We start from the raw sequence: 16331 nt of genomic DNA on the forward strand, positions 1-16331 counted from the left end.
AAACAGTTGTCCCTTTCACTTAGATGTTATCCCTAAAGCAGCTTGGCAAAAATGAGGTATTTCAATTATTCTACCAAAGAAATTAGAATAGCTGATTAGTATCCATCCCTAAATCTGATAAAAGACTTAAGAAAACACCTTTCACCAAAGAAAGCCATTCTCATAGATAAGAACAATATACATCAATCCTCAAAGGTTTTTATTTTTCATCGAAATTCTCTTGTTTGGCAAACAGAAAGTTAAGGAATCCCATTCCTTGTAAGATGGTGTTCTGAATGTGCCTACCATTTCCGAACTCAAAGCCCATCGTCATGGCCATGGCGATCTGCTGTTTCATGCATATGGTTAATGGCATGAAGGAGATTCTATAGGTCAACAAGAAAAGAGTTATAACATGTCTCCTAGTATGTGCATGGTTAAAAAAATACCTAATAACAAATTTACCAGAAGTCTTCCATAAATTTAGACCAGAGCCCTACATATAACCATGGCCAGTCTGTGCAAGTTGTATATTCAGTTATAGCAGACAAGAGATACAAAAGTTGGCTGAATACACACAGACACTTCAAATGACCATGTACCTGCAAATACAGATTCTAGGGTGATCACTAACTCTTGCGTTTTATCTTCTGAGAAACTGGCATGCATCCCATCAGTAGTGTTGTGTAATCACTGCAGGCCCAAGGAGAGGTTGGGGGCTTCTGAAAAGGGCTTGCATTTGCCACTCCTTGCAATCTGCAAGCACCATCCACTCTAAACTACTTTAAAACAAACTTTCTGCTTGAAGATTCTTGGACTTCACTGGCTGTGTAAATTTCAGCTGACACCCTCTAACTATGCCAGACTAAGATGCAAATTATTCCAGGAGATTTTGTTCTTCCTCCACTCTAGGCAAAAGTTGAGATGTTCAGGTTTCCTCCCTGCTCCTCTTCGAGTTCTAGGTTAACTTCTGTTAACCATCACACTGAAGCCTGAACTCTGGTCACCTGATACTATGCAGGTGTCCTCCAAGATTGTTCTTGTTGGCCTTTTTCTCTATGGTAAAAAAGGTAATGGCACACCTTGCAGATCAACATGACTTGGATCTCATGTAAAATGATACATGTATACCCTCTGTTTTTCATAAGTTAGGTTGAATATAAATGGAAAGTTATTCAGTGCTGGACTATACTTCATTAATTTCTTGATAGGTTTAGGTGGACTTCTTTAGAGGTTTTTCTGAAAATCAGACTCCCCTATAACATTATCTAGTCACATATTACAACTTTTCCTTTTCTGTCACTGTCTGTCTTGCCTACGTTTCTTATGGTAACTACCTAGACCTATGTCTTACAGTACTTGGTACATTAATACTTTGTGATTAGTAAAGGCTGGCTTGCTTAGATGAATGACTGAATGGGTAGAAGGAAGTATGAAAGAATGTATAAAGGATGAAAGTTGGACAGATGGATGAATTGATAGATGATGGGATGAATGAATGAAAGGATAGCGTATGGAGAGAAGGATAGATGTCTGTTGGTTTGATGATGGATAGATGAATGGATGGATTGATGATGAATGGAGAAATGTTGGATGAATAGATGGATGATGGATGGAGAGATGGATGTATGGATGGATGGTTGGATGGATGGACAAATTGTGGATAGGCAGACGGATGAGGATTAGGTAAAAATAAAGCACTGCTAACTTCCCAAGAGATGTTGCAGTAATACACATGTAACTGTTCTCTGTATTATTCCACTCTTCCCTCAAAAGGGGGAGATTAACTTTGTGCCATCAAAATACCCATTTTCTTTGTGTGTGGGGGTGGGCAGGAAAACAGGACAAAAAAATAACATTTGAACTCAGGATTCGGCCATTTGTCTATTGTAACTCTGGCTTTCAAAAAGACACTGACAAATAGCTGAAACAATATTCAGCACAAACTATGGCATTACTCTTCCATCTTTACTTCTTCTTCTCCTATTCATTATTAATAGAAATGGCTTTGAGCTCCTTTTCTGTATAAGTTCTATGCCATGCTACACAGTTCCCAACCTCGAGAAATTCACTCTCTAGCTGGAGATATCAGGCATAAATATTAGAGTTTTCCAGCACAAGCGGGTAGTATGTGATGAAGGGGTCTGGCCCCATCTTTGACTGATGCCATTGCTGGAACCCCAAGTTGGGAGATAGTTAATTCTCCAGACAAGAAAGAGAAAAGGAAGGCTGAGTGAAAGATGGAAGGAAAAGGAGCAACCTGAAGCACATTTTGGACCTTAAACCACTTCGTGTAGTTTAAACATTTTAAATTTAAAATTACATTTGAAGGAGGACAGTTAGTCATTGCTACATTCAGACTCAAAGTCTCATTTTTAAATATTATTCTCACATTGGGGCCTACAAAATGGAAATTAAGGTGAGCTATATAGAGCAGGAGGTGCAGCGGAGAGAGTACTTCAGCCTATGGAAAGTCCACATAAAACTCAAAATGTTAACATGACTTCTTTCACCTCAGGTGAATTTATAAATGAAACTTTTTTTTTTCTTTTTAAGGCTGCAGATTCATTAGTATATCCTTGGGAATGACTTATTCAATTCAAAGGATTTTTAATTCTGGTAACTCTAATCTGAACCATTATTTCTAATTTCTTAATATGAAACCAGAAATATTGGTGACCTAATAAGTTTTATAGCAGTGCACACAACCTTCTTTATGGAGCTTGCACCATTATGTAATATGTTATAAAGCAAGTTGAATGTTGTAAAACTCATTATTTTTTTTCTCTTAGCTAAAGTGCATGATAGCCAAAAACTTAAGTGGAAAGCTATTAAAGTTCCAGAAATCCCAAACTTACATGTTGTTTTTAAATGTTGAATTTTGCCTTTTTTGGTGCTTTGTGTCACCATTCCTGAGGCCGGGTCTTTTGCAGTATAGAGCTCCAGTGTTGTGGGCAGAGTATGTCTCCCATGGAATCTTTAGGTTTTATAAACTGGCATTTACATTTTTTACTTTAGTTAGACAATTATAAACTGAGTGGGGCAATCCAGGATGAAAAAAGAGAGAACTGGTAAAAATAAATGAAATATTAAAAATAATGATTCATTGTTTATGAGAGACTTCTGATTACACTAAACTCCAACCTTTAAGAATGCATCCAATTATAGAAGACCTCAACTCTGGACAATGAAAAATGTACAAGTATTATGTTGGTGCAAAAATAATTGTGCTTTTTGCATTACTTTTGATAGCAAAAACCACAAATATTTTGCACCAACCTAGTTCTTTATTAATTGTTGAGTTTTGCTGTCTCTTTTGTCAGGGTTCTCATGGGAATGACTCTTTTTATAAGTCCAGGAAGCAGTTGATTCCATGGAGTTTAAGAGGTGAATTAAAATCATGTTGTGTTTGACTGAATTTTCAAATTTGACACAATTTCTGGGTGAGTTTAGAACTTACAAATAAGATTGAGTCATAGTTAACCTAGAGAATGTAGGAGAAATATCTTTCAAGATGCAGAAACTGACTGCCCTCTGATAACTACACAGATTTCAAAGTTGGGACCATTTCTCATACAACAAAAGTAGCAGAGGGCTTTGCAAATTTGTGAAAACGTCATCAGGTCTTTCTTTTCTTTTTAAAACTTACTGCATTTTTCAATCTGGCTTTACCACTCACATAATCTCCATCAGTTGGAAGCATGCTTAAAAACCACTCCTTCAGTGCAATTTTTGCAATGAAGAAAAACTCAGACTAGAAGCATTTTCTGTTGACAAAATTCCAATTGGTGAATTAGGTACTACTGCAGATACAATAAACTTCTGAAAGTGTGTTGATATCACAGACATGGATCAAGATGAGAATCTATGAGAACATTGTATTTAATTATTTGACTTTTCTGTTGATGTGATATTTGAAAATGTTAACATGTATTGTGGTGAAAATGTCTAACAACTTCCAATATCCCTTTTTTCCTTTTTCTTAGTAATTTCACACCTCCTCCTCTTTTAGCTGGTCACATGGCTCCTCATAACAGATGCCATATTTCACAGCATCCTCCACAAGTAGATGGAGCCATGTGATTCATTCTGATCAGTGGATAAGAAAGTGGTATATGTATCTTAATGGCTGGAATTCAGCAGCTATCTTGAGCCATGAAGTATCCTCTAGGCAGAGCCTAGGTCACTTATACCAAAAAGGACCCCACCTATCTTAAACTGACATCTTCCAGACTTCTTAAATAACACAGAGAAAAATCCCATCTTATTTAACCACCACGGTTTAGCTTTTTTTTCCCTTCTTACCTACACCTTAATATAATCCTAACTTGTACAGTAGCTAGACAGTAATAATATTACCTGTTTTCCTTGAATCCATTCAGTTAAAGTTAATGCAAGGAAAGATATAAAAATCTCTAGCAAAATGCTTGACAGACTCAGATCTCTAAACCTGTCAGTTAAATAGCTTATTGAATCCTGACAAAAACACATCAATTCAATAGAAAGAATCAAAATCATTATTTGACTTACTCAAAAGATAATGAATCTGAAATGCCCTGTTAGACACAATCTAAATAAGTCTTAACTTAGAGAGTTCCAAAATATGCTAACTTTGAGCTAATAAGGGTTAGAATCATTTAGGAAAAGATAGTAAGAGTATATTTGGTTTGTTCAATGCCCATCTGTGGTGACAAGCTATTTAATTGGATATGTTTATTCCTAGACAAGTTCATGTCCATTCTGCATTTATTAACACACAGGTAAGACTATGCCCACCAGAGTGGGTGAGATGACAGACCAGCTCTGGGCTCAGCAGTCCTCAATGGTCTACCCTTGTTTAAGAAAAATCCTGAATTCTACACAAGCCAAAAAAGAAAAAGAAAAAGAAAATGGTTTCATAGGTAGTTGAATCACACTTTAAAAAAAAAATGGTAGGCAAAAGGAACATACCTATAAATAGAAAAGTAAAACTCTATTTTAATGGCAGTTGTGACATATTCATCTTTTGCTCCACATAGGAAGTGGAAGATATTTCCACCCATAAGGGGGAAAACAGTGTGACTTGGTGATTTATCCTTCCATCTACTCAGCAAGTATTTACTGGGTGTATCTGGTAAGGCTGGCACTGCAAGGTGTTTTTGATGCAGTGATAAAACAGATAACACTTCTCTTCTCATGGAATGAACACTCCAGGGAAAGAAAGACAATAAAAACAAAATAGGAGAATAAGAGAAATAAATACATCCAAAACACTGGTATCACTGTTGAACAGGGATGGGGGTTTTCATCAGTTGGCCATCAGAATTTCTACTTGCCTTTTCTTAATCTCATAAAGTGATCCTCAGTTCATCCAGTGTCAGAAGTGACAGAAGCCTGAGTATTTCTCCACATCCTGCCTCTACTAAGTAAAAACACAGCTATGGGCCAAGGCATCCAATCCCTAACTTCAAATGCATAGAGAGATGGACGGCTTGCCCAAGTTTCAGAAATAAGAAGCCACGGTGCTATCGTGCATAATCCAGTGGTGTTCCTGCTATGCTCTGGTGTCTCAAGACACAAAGAGAATGAAACTGAGAATACTTTTCTTCCTAGAGAATTTGTTTCCAAGAATCCCTGTGAGTCCCAGGGTGCCCCTCAGCCACACCTCTCTCACTGTTGAAAGGTTTCAGTGCTACATTCCCAACACTTCCCAGTTTGAGCTTCCAAAGAACAATCACATTCTCAAGCCTTCCGATTACTGAAGAGTTTTCCCAGTGTGTCTTGTGAAGAATTTCCAGAAATATCTGTCTCTCATGAAGCAGAGAAGTTGGGAACATCCTAGAAATTGAGCAGTCATAGCTGTGGAGCTTGCCCTGTCAGGTGCATGAAACTGCTTAAGGCCCCACGTGTTCTTCATAAATAGAATACAACGCATGCATTAAAAAGGTCAGCTTAGTGTGTTTTCACCAAGTTCACAGGCACACACAGTTCCCTTTCAGCTAGAGATACAGGTATTCAATGTGACGATCTACATTCCAGAATCCTCCTTCGCCTAGCATTATTCCTGTATTCTTCCCGTCTGTCATTCTTCTGATCTCCAATCACACAAATTAGGTGTCTTTGTCGGAATCAATGAATGTTTCAGTGTCTGGATTCTTCTTGCTTTTCGAGACTCATCGCGTGTTATCTCAAGTGGCAGATGGGGATTCATTTTCAGTGCTGTATAGTATCCCATGGGATGAAATCACCACAATATAGGTGTGTGTTCTACTGTTGATGCACATTTGGGTTGCTTCCAGCTTGGGGCTAACATGAATATTGCTGTGGCTACAAACACTCTTACACGTATCTCTTCAATGGAACACAGGAATTCTTTATTTTTTTCCAGATATATACCTACAAAGGGCATTGCTTGATCACAGGGTATGCATGCATGCCTCATTCATAGATACCATCATATAACTTTTTCAAAATGGTTGTGCCAATTTTCATTCTTATTATCAATACCCGAAAATTTGAGTGGAGTTGTATCCATGCCCCATGTTCACAGACACTTATTAATTTTTTAAAAAAAGTTACACATTGTACTCATTATGAAATAGTACGCAATTATATCTTAATTTGCATTTTTCCTAATGACTAATTGGGATGTGACATTTCGTAAGTTTAAGAGCCATTTAGAAGACTTCTTGTGTGCTGTGACTAGTTAAGTCTCGTCGATTTTGAATTAGGTATAAAGAGTTATATATGAAACCTGTATCAAATACATGCATTTGAAATTTATCTTCCACTCTGTAGCCTGCTTTTTTCCTCTCTTAATAAAATTATTTGATGAACAGAAGTTTTGCATTTATCTTCAATGTTCTATCTATAAAATAAAGGGATCAATATGTTCTTGCCTTTTAACTCTCCATACATGACAGCAATTAATCTTCTAACCTATATAAAGGATTTTGAGATACTTTGAGGAGAAACTCTAAAAAGTAAATGAAGATTCCCTTCACCTGAGTCCTGTGCCTGATTCTGCCTTTCTGTGGCTTCTGGCTGTCTGCCGTCTCCATTTCAAATTCTGTCACCATATCTCCTGTGATGCCTTCATCGCCTTACTCAGATGTTCCCTTTCTCTTGTCAATGTTTAAATAAAGAAGGCTCCGATGGGCTGTTTTTCTTTCCTAAAATAATGTGGGATGTTTTAATGTGTAAGGTATAGCAAGCTTTATTTTCCACGATAGCTGCAGGAGTCAGAAGTACCTCAGTTCTCCTTCCAGCACGTCTTGTTGTTTGCATTTTCAGTTATTTATTTACCTACACAAATCATAGCATAGGCATTATTTGTCTCTTGAGTAAGTTTTGTCACAAACTCTTAAAAATGGATGTACGGCAAGGACAATTTAATGTTTGTTTGGGTTTTCTGCAGACTCTCAGCAGGTTCAAGAATCTGGAAGAATTTTTTTTTTTTTTTTTCAGAACTTCTCTGAGGTTAAAAAGGAAAGCAACGTTTATAGCTCTGCAAAATAGGATTCCCTGCCTACCGAGAAGAATTCTTAAAACCCTCCTGCAGCTTCCATAAAACACTTTATTTAGCTGCTCTTTGCATTTTGAATCCATTCATTCTTTGGGGGCATAATTTATTTGCAGAAAAAGTATTTTTGCTTTACGTTGTGTTTTATACATTGTGTTGTGTTGCATTTTACAAGATGTTCTTATATAGACCTTTAATTTCATGCATTCTGATACAAATTAGTCAGTGCTTCTGTATGTGAATGTTTTCCAGTTTTTCTTTGTCATGAAAATTCTGTGAAGAAAACTCAAACTTCTGCTGAAAGATGTGTGGGTCATCAAGTAAATGATGACCACGTACTTGACTTCTCTTTTCTAATTGTGGATATAAAAATATATGCTCACTGGGATGCGATTGTGTGGGAGATCTCAGAAATACATTGCTCAGGGGATTTGTCACTGCTTTTCCTTGAGGCATTTTGTCGCTTGGATAGAAAACCATCCCCTCACTGTTGACGTATCCTAAGCTGAGTCCTGATGGGGCTTCCAGAAGCTTCGTCAAAAGTTGCAGTTCAAACAATAGAAGCAAAGCATTACCGTTGATTTCCTCTGAGAAGCAGAATGGAGAGTTTCAAAGGACAACATTGATCTTTTGCTTCATATAATTCCCCAGGTTTATTTTTTCTGTGGTGAGTCAATCCTATTTCATTTTTAAAAAACATAAAAAGACATAGTAATTCCTTGTAATTATGTAAGAAACCTTGTGCTCCTTGAGCTGTTGGTGGTATTGTAAGTACTTAACACTCTCCAGATTCAGGAGTTATGCTAAGAAGCTATTTGAACTGCATATTTGAAATGCAATCAAAATACAACCATGACACAAAGCACAGACAGACTCCACTGGGCACTTCTTTCCACACACTGGAAGTGGTTATGAAGTGTAAGCTTCAGTCTCTCTGGCTGGACGTTTTCTTCACAGCAGTCAGTGCCCATGTGACGAGGCGTAGATGCCTCCCAACGCGATGAACACGGTCAGCTTACGGCTATATCCCACCTGGAAGCATCTCCAGGGATGGCACTCTCTGTCCTCCGTGGTCAGGGTGAAGACCCAATATGGCATCGGCCACAGAGCAGGCTCCACACGCACCACTGACTGGGTTTGACAGTGGGTGCCCATCCGCACAGCAGCCCTAAAGCAGGCCGTGGGGATCCCTGACCAACGGATGGAGCACAGCAGCCATGGCCGGTTTATTCTGGCGGGGAGCTACTGGACTCCTCAGAAACCTACTTCCTTTCAGTGTCCAAGAGGAGACACAGCTAACTGGCCAGGACAAGTCAGGTTTTCCTGGCATTTCCATGTGACATTTCCATATGTCACTTTGGGCCTGGCTTGAAAAGGCTGCTCTCTGTGCACATGAGCCCCAGAGAGAAAGAAGAACGTCCAGCCTCAGCCAGGAGGCCCCCTCCTCTCACTCAGAACCCAGCCCCATTGCCTTGCTCAGAACCGACAGGCAGAGCTGACAACGAAAGCTTTAAATTTGGGCCTAGAAGCTGGAATCTATCGGTAGCAAATATACACACACACAACCTTTTCACATTCACCCCTCATTCTCGTCAGTGAGAGGCTGGTTTCAAACCTCAATGACACACAGCAAAGGTCAGCTCTTGGATAAAAGAGAGGCTCGAACCCCTGCTGTGTCTGCCTGCCAGGGGCTTCTCAAAGGTGTTTTTCCTCCGAACTGTGGAGAAAATGACAACCAAGACTGGTGCTGAGACACGGGTGATGATGTTGCACAGAAATCCCCGCATGGCTGAGGGGTCTCCTCCTAGGAGGGGACCGGCCACCAAGAAGCATGTCCTCCACGCCTGAGCCCAGTGATCAATCCACAGCGGCTTGAGTACTGGAGAGAGAGAATTGTTTTTCCTTCTTCATATATCAGAGACTGTTGGGCCCTCATAAATAAAGCTCTCTTAAACTCTCTAACACTTCATGATGCATAAATCACTCATTGATACAGTTGTGAGTCATAAAAAAAAAAAAAAAAAATATTGCCTTTGTGATGAATTTCCACGATCTGGACGGTAGGGGGTGCAGGAGCTCCACTCCAGCCCCGGCTGGCGGTCTCCGTGGGTCAGACCCCACATTGAATAGGCCTTTATCACCACAACAGAGCTAGCTTTTCTATGGATCCAGCCCTATAAGAAAGAGGATCAAATCAGCATGCGTTTTGACAGTGTAAGCTGCAATCTTAAACTCAAAGCTGTGAGTGAGAGCTCAGTTGCCTGCAAGAATTCCCCTCTGCCAAATCTGTGGGATCAGTTCAGTTGATTACAAGAAGACTTCCTCACCCTAGACACGAATGCACAAACGGGCTGCTTTTGTGAAAGGAGACATTGCTGTAAAAACACAGCAGAGAGGCTCTCTTTCTAAAAGAGAGAGATGATAAAAGGTTCTTGGACATGAATCAGTGCCGTGATCTTAATTAGGTCTGAGAGAGGGACTGAATTTTTTTTGAGCCCCTGTTTGACATTTTTAAGACAAGTTATCCACAGTAAGAACCTTCCAGAAGGTCCGTGATTACCCTTGATCTTTACAGGCCTACTCAGAATGGAACACCATCGTGAGGCCTCATCCCTGCTTGCTATGCGGAAGTCTCTAAGCAACTGGGGCAAAAAGATGGAAGAGCAGATGGTGGGTTCCTGAACCCACCTCTGCCTGAAATTAAGTGAACGTGGGCCTACAGGAGCCTCAGGGAAGTCTGCGGTGGGGAGAGTTTACGCCCACGGATTGCAAGGTGAGACAGTGGTGCATTTGTGATCCTGTATAACAGGTTGCTGGCTGCATGAATGATTTCAGCTCCTGTGCAATTCTCCCTTCAGAGGTGGCTACTCAGCACAGTTGAAGAGCTGGGGCCCTGATGAGTGCTTAAGTCCTCAGAGCACTTAAGAAAATGAAGAAAGGCTTTATCCACTCTTCAGCCTTAAATAATGAGTCAGAAGGGATTATGGTCAAAAAAGAGTGAACCCCAGTGGCAAAGCTGTTTGTGGTGACACAAATAAGAACTTAAGCAAAGAGTCTTAACTTACACTTCTCTCAGATTCTCAAACTAACTGTGTTGTAAAGGGAAAAAAAAGGTTCAGAAATGGTCTTTCCACATAGGGGTAGGGGGTTCTGACAGCTGAGAAAATGGGTGTAAATCAGTGTGACTAATATTCAAAGCAGAGCCAGGTGATGGTGATGTTTCTTGAGCACCAAAGTGGCAGTGCTAGAAGTTTTAGGGTTGTGGGCTTTGCTATGAGGGATCATGTAAAGAACATACAATAGATTTATGTTCTCACAGATTGTCCTACATAATCTTCATGGCAAGACTCATAAGTTAATCTGGTAACTTGCTTTGTAAGAAAAGAAAGTAATAAGAAAGCCTTTACCTTCTTCTCATCAAATCTTTCTTATGTGCCTTTGAACAGTCACTAAAAGAGAGGACAACCAAAAATCATTAGAACTTTTTTGGTTTGGGCCCTCTCATGATATTTTCCCTCTGGTTTACCATAATAATATCAGCAACTTCTTACTCAGACATCCAGATTGAAATGAGAGAAATATGACTCTGACATGTTCTAGATACATAAGATTTCTTGGGTGAATACCAATATTTTTAGGGTTCACAGCTATAGGTTTGATGGGCACTAACGGGCAGAAATGGGATTCTCTGCCCAGTGGTCTGGCTCCGTCATAGAAAAGTGACCCCCTAACTGTGTCCAATCAACAAATTGACGCAGAACGAAATGCCTGCACCTGGGAAATTTCCTTTATACTTTTCATAATCTACAGAAGCATTGATTCTAAGGGGACTCTCTACATCATGCTGACATTCTTTTCTCAACCTAATTATTTGTTTTATTATCTGAGAGGTGTCTCAATTGAACACTGTTATTTTAACCCCTCCATGACCATAGGGCCTGTCATTGAGTTAGATCTCATCTACCTAGCTGTTGATCAGTGGGTTTGGATAAAGACTGGTTTCTGTCCCCAGGGAAAAGGTGGATGCCAAGCTCTGGCAATCGCTGATCTAAAAGCTGAAGCCAATCTTACCCTGGACAAGGAGAAAAGTGCTCATCCTCCTGTTCCTTGAACATTTGTGAATCTAGCCACTTTTAAACCCAGAATTTAAGTGTATTTCTATTCCTTTTTGCAACTGTAAACTAAAGTGACTTACACTGGGTTGTTAAGAACAACCCAATTGGTTCTGTGGAAATCAATTTTATATACTTTATATATAAACTGGTCTTTGAATTTGTTTGCATTCCTATAAAACCTTTTATACACTAGGTAGCCTAAAGATCCAAAGGTTCTATTCCTAGTTCCAAGTGCCGTGACTCCTGTAAGGTGATATGTGTGCTTTTGTTTTTTAACTCTTTCAAGATTGAATTGTCATTTAAACCTCCTTTCTGTATTTCACCTAGTCTGTAAAGAAGAATGTTAAATAAATCAACAACTGTGGGTATTCTGGTAAAGCATTAATAGAAATGCAGTCTCTATTAATTTCTAAGTATTACTCTAATAACTTAATTGCAATGCAAGTTCACATGCTGTTGGGCATCCACCATGACTTAGACAGTTGGATAGTGCACATTTATAATATATTACCCATCATTACGTTACCCACTGGACACATCATTTGTGAGTTTTAAGCCTTATATGCATTCTTCAAATGCAGGTGTTCTTATTCTCCTTGAAAAGCAGTTGGTAAAAGTTTGCAAATACTTTGCTACTACTTTGCAAATATTTTGCAGATAGTTGGCAAAAATTGCTTGCAAATATTTCTGAACATAAAAAGGAGGGCGATAAAGCAGAGGGCAAAAGAGGAGAGAAGCGGTGAGTAAGACAAACAGTAGAAGGAAGACAATGAGAAGAACAAAGCTGCAGCTGGAACAGGGCTGCGTGGAAGGAAACACAGAGAGCGTGGTAATCCTCACGTTGCAAGCATTCTTTTTCAGACTGTGGCTAACTCAGATTATATAGACCATATTAGTGTTGTTTTTAATGCGGAGAGAGGTAGGCATTTGATCACTGTGAGTGAAAACCAACCAATGGCAACACCTGGAATATGCTGGCAGGTGTGTGCTTGACGGAAATTAATAGAAAAGACTCGGCCACCACTGGCTGATTCAGCCTGGACCTGAGCCTGTGAGAATGCTGTGGAATTGCATGCGCATCTCAAACATGCCGGCCCAAAACAGTCAAATGGAAAAGGCCTCCCGAGGTGGTCTACGTCATGGTGCCAAGACAGGGTGGATGTGCGCAGGCCACAGCATCACAGCAGCTTTCAATAAGGGCCACGTAGGAATTAACAAACCCACAATGGGGAGCAAGACCCGAATGTTTGCATTTTCAGGTTTGTTTCTCTTTATGGTTCCTGGACCATTATGCTGTCCTGGCTAAGCAGCCTGCCGGGGTGCCGTTCTAGTTTCTGGAACGGTTTTAATGAAGTGCCACACACCAGGCAGCTTTGAAGAACTGGAATGTATTATCTCACTCTTCTGAAGGCTGAAGTCCAGCATCGGAGTGTCAGCAGGGCCCTGGGGAGAACCTGTCCCCGCGGCTTCCTTAGCTTCTGGTGGCTGCCGACAGGTCCTGTATCATCTGACTTGAAGATGCATCACTACAGTCGCTGCCTCATCTTCCGGTGGTACACTTCCCCTGTAACTGACCCTGCTAGAAGCGGACCTGCGAGAATGCAGGTCTGTGTCTGTTTCCCTTTCTTCCAAGGATCCCACACGTAATTGGATTAGGGCTCATCAGAATGTCCTCACCTCAGCTTGATTATATCTGCAAAGATCCTGTTTCCAGATACGTTTAAATTCACAGGAACTTGGGATTATGAAATCAACATATATTTTGAGGGGACACGATTCAATCCAGAACATGTACCTCCTCACTTTAGAAGTAAGCACTGTGGCTGCACCACGCTTCATGGAGCATCTTCAAGGATGCTGGGCAAAACTTTCTGAAGGTCAGCACCCGTTACCCCACACTGCCCACTCCCATGCTCTCTGCCTTGCCCTTAACTCAGAGCTGCACTGTGTCAGCCCCAGAAGTGACAGCAAAGTCAGAAAAAGTTCTAAATGACAGAGGAGAAAGAGACAGAGAATTGTGTTTCTGGGTATGTAGACTCAAACTCAGTGTGTGTGTGTGTGTGCGTGTGTGTGTGTGTGTGTGTGTGTGTGAGAGAGAGAGAGAGAGAGACAGAGAGAGAGAGACATTTGCTGTAACTTACAGTTTAAAGAAAAATCAACTAGACATTTAAGATTTATGTTATTGAGATAAATCCCTCACTCTTAATATAACACCCTGATAAGAGAAAATAATTGTTTCTACAAAAATGAAGAAACCTAAAAACCATTTTGGTAATGAGTAACTGTTCCTAAGAGATGTAGAAACTTCGGAAATGTATGTTGATGAAATTTCCAGAGATAAAAACAAATGTGTATGGGAAAAGATAATCAAGTCATCATTCCTTATGATAAAACATTTTAATGATACAACATTCACATCCAATATTAAAGGCTAAATAACCTCAATCTACCTTTACAAGATACTACTATTTTTGAGCTAAATTACACTTTTAAAGCATATTTCCGTACAGTAGGAAAAGTCTTTTGCAGATTACAATAGTATAAAGCCTCTACATAAAATCTGGATAAACATATTTTCAAAAATGTGTAACCAGGTCGGGCGCTGTGGCTCACGCCTATAATCCTAGCACTTTGGGAAGCCGAGGTGGGCAGATTACTTGAGGTTAGGAGTTCAAGACCAACCTGGCCAACAGGGTGAAACCCCGTCTCTACTAAAAATACAAAAATTAGTCAGGCATGGAGGCACAAGCCTGTAAGCCAGCTACTTGGGAAGCTGAGGCAAGAGAATCACTTGAGCCTGAGAGGTGGAGGTTGCCGTGAGCCAAGATAAAGCCACTGTACTCCAGCCTGGGTAACAGTGAAACTCCGTCCAGAAAACAGCTATATCTCCAGAAGTAACTGAGTATTTCTCTCGATGATAGAACTACAGTTAATTCTGATTTTTATCTGTATGCATTTCTAGTAGCCTTCAGGTATTCCGTAAAGAAAGTCCATTGCCTTACACTGAAAACAGAAATAGTCAGGTTGACCTGATGAGGTGCACAGCAATGGTAAAAATCTGTAAGTGTCAGTGGCTTACCGATGGAGTTCGTGGAGAAGGTGCAGTGATGCCACGTCGGGGCAGAGGTGCCCATCGGAGATTTGCTGGCTTTGCTTTGCTCTACATTCTTAATGAGAGGTGGAGGCAGTTTTCACAGTGGAAGACTTGAAAGGAAACCTTTGGCAAGGCAGAAATAAATGTTTTAACCATAACATTGAATTACAGAGAAGACTGAAACACAAGGAACATCTTATGTGCCGTGACTGTCATAAAAAAAGATAATTAAGACTCGGAGAGAAGGCTTCCATCTTAGTTTCTGATGATACAAAAACGAATGAAAGAATTGCTTAACCAAGTGTTAAATCAACCTAAATTGTCTTTAATTATAGACCTCATCTTATGACAACTTTCTAACTTTTTATTTCCAGTGCAGCATAAGGAGGAGAGGAAGATGCTTTCTTTCCATCTGTTTTCCTGCTATCAAACAACACGCTTGGTGAAAATTACCTTAAAGATTTAAGCTGAATATTCTTCTTTTTGACTTGCAAAAAAAAAATATTCTTCTTCTGAAATAATCTGTGAGTTTCCAAGGAACATTTGAGTTAAATTTGAAAAGAAGCAGAACAGCCTGATGCTAGAAATGGAAAAGTGCTATGCAACATTCACTTGCCAATAATCCTAATTGTGAGATATTTTCAAGTATACATCCTTAGACTGACAGGTATACACAGCAATCATTTTGTGATGGTGAGGTGGTGCATAAGCATTAGGACTTTATCCATTCATTCAGCGCACGTGTCTTGAGTACCTGTGTTGTGCCAGGCACTGCTCTAGATGTTGGAATCCATCATGAACTAACAAAGATTCCTGCCTTTATGTAGATTGAGCTCTGGTTAAGTCAGAGAAACAGAAATTAATTCATTAATTCAGAAGGTTTTTTTTTAATACCTATTATTTATATTACATTATGTTCAAATACACCTGCAGTAAAGGAAATATCATGAGGGTGAGGACTTTATTCTCAATCTTCAGAAAATCACATTTAGATAAATAACAAAGAGAAGGAAGGTTAGAGAGGGGATGGAAATACTGCATTTGTGAGACACAGAGAGGAAATCAGCACATCAGACTTTTTCATCATCCTCATATCCTGCTCACACCCCCACAGACAGCCTCGATTTAAATTTAGGTTTCTAGACACTATTTAATCTTGTTTTCTTAACAAATTAATTAGATCATGTTACTATGAACCAATATGCATGTATATGTCTTGAGAGGCAGGTATCCACCAACTGAAAGAGCACAGAAAACAGGCTATGGTACAAACACAGTGATCCCAACCTTCTCTTTATTCTTCATCACATCTCCTTTCTTAATATCCACTGGAAACTTCCTATCAACCCATCAGGAAGAACAGCTTGTTGAATTTGAGAAGTCTTGATTGCCCTACCTGAGAGGGAATCATGGCTTCCCGTAAATATATTCATAGGGTTATCTTTGTTTTTTCTTAGATTTTAAAAATAGGTCGTAAGTCATCTCCCTGCCTTAAATCCCATATCCCCTCTAATCCATTCATGACAGCGTATTTTTCTAAGATGCCAGCTTTACAGTTTTAAACACACACCCTACATCCTTCAGAATGTAATTCATATTCCTTATTATTATTTATTATTGATTTTACTTTAAGTTCTGGGAT

The sequence above is a fragment of the Saimiri boliviensis genome, chromosome 1, assembly GCF_048565385.1.
Source record: "Saimiri boliviensis isolate mSaiBol1 chromosome 1, mSaiBol1.pri, whole genome shotgun sequence".
NCBI lineage: Eukaryota > Metazoa > Chordata > Mammalia > Primates > Cebidae > Saimiri > Saimiri boliviensis.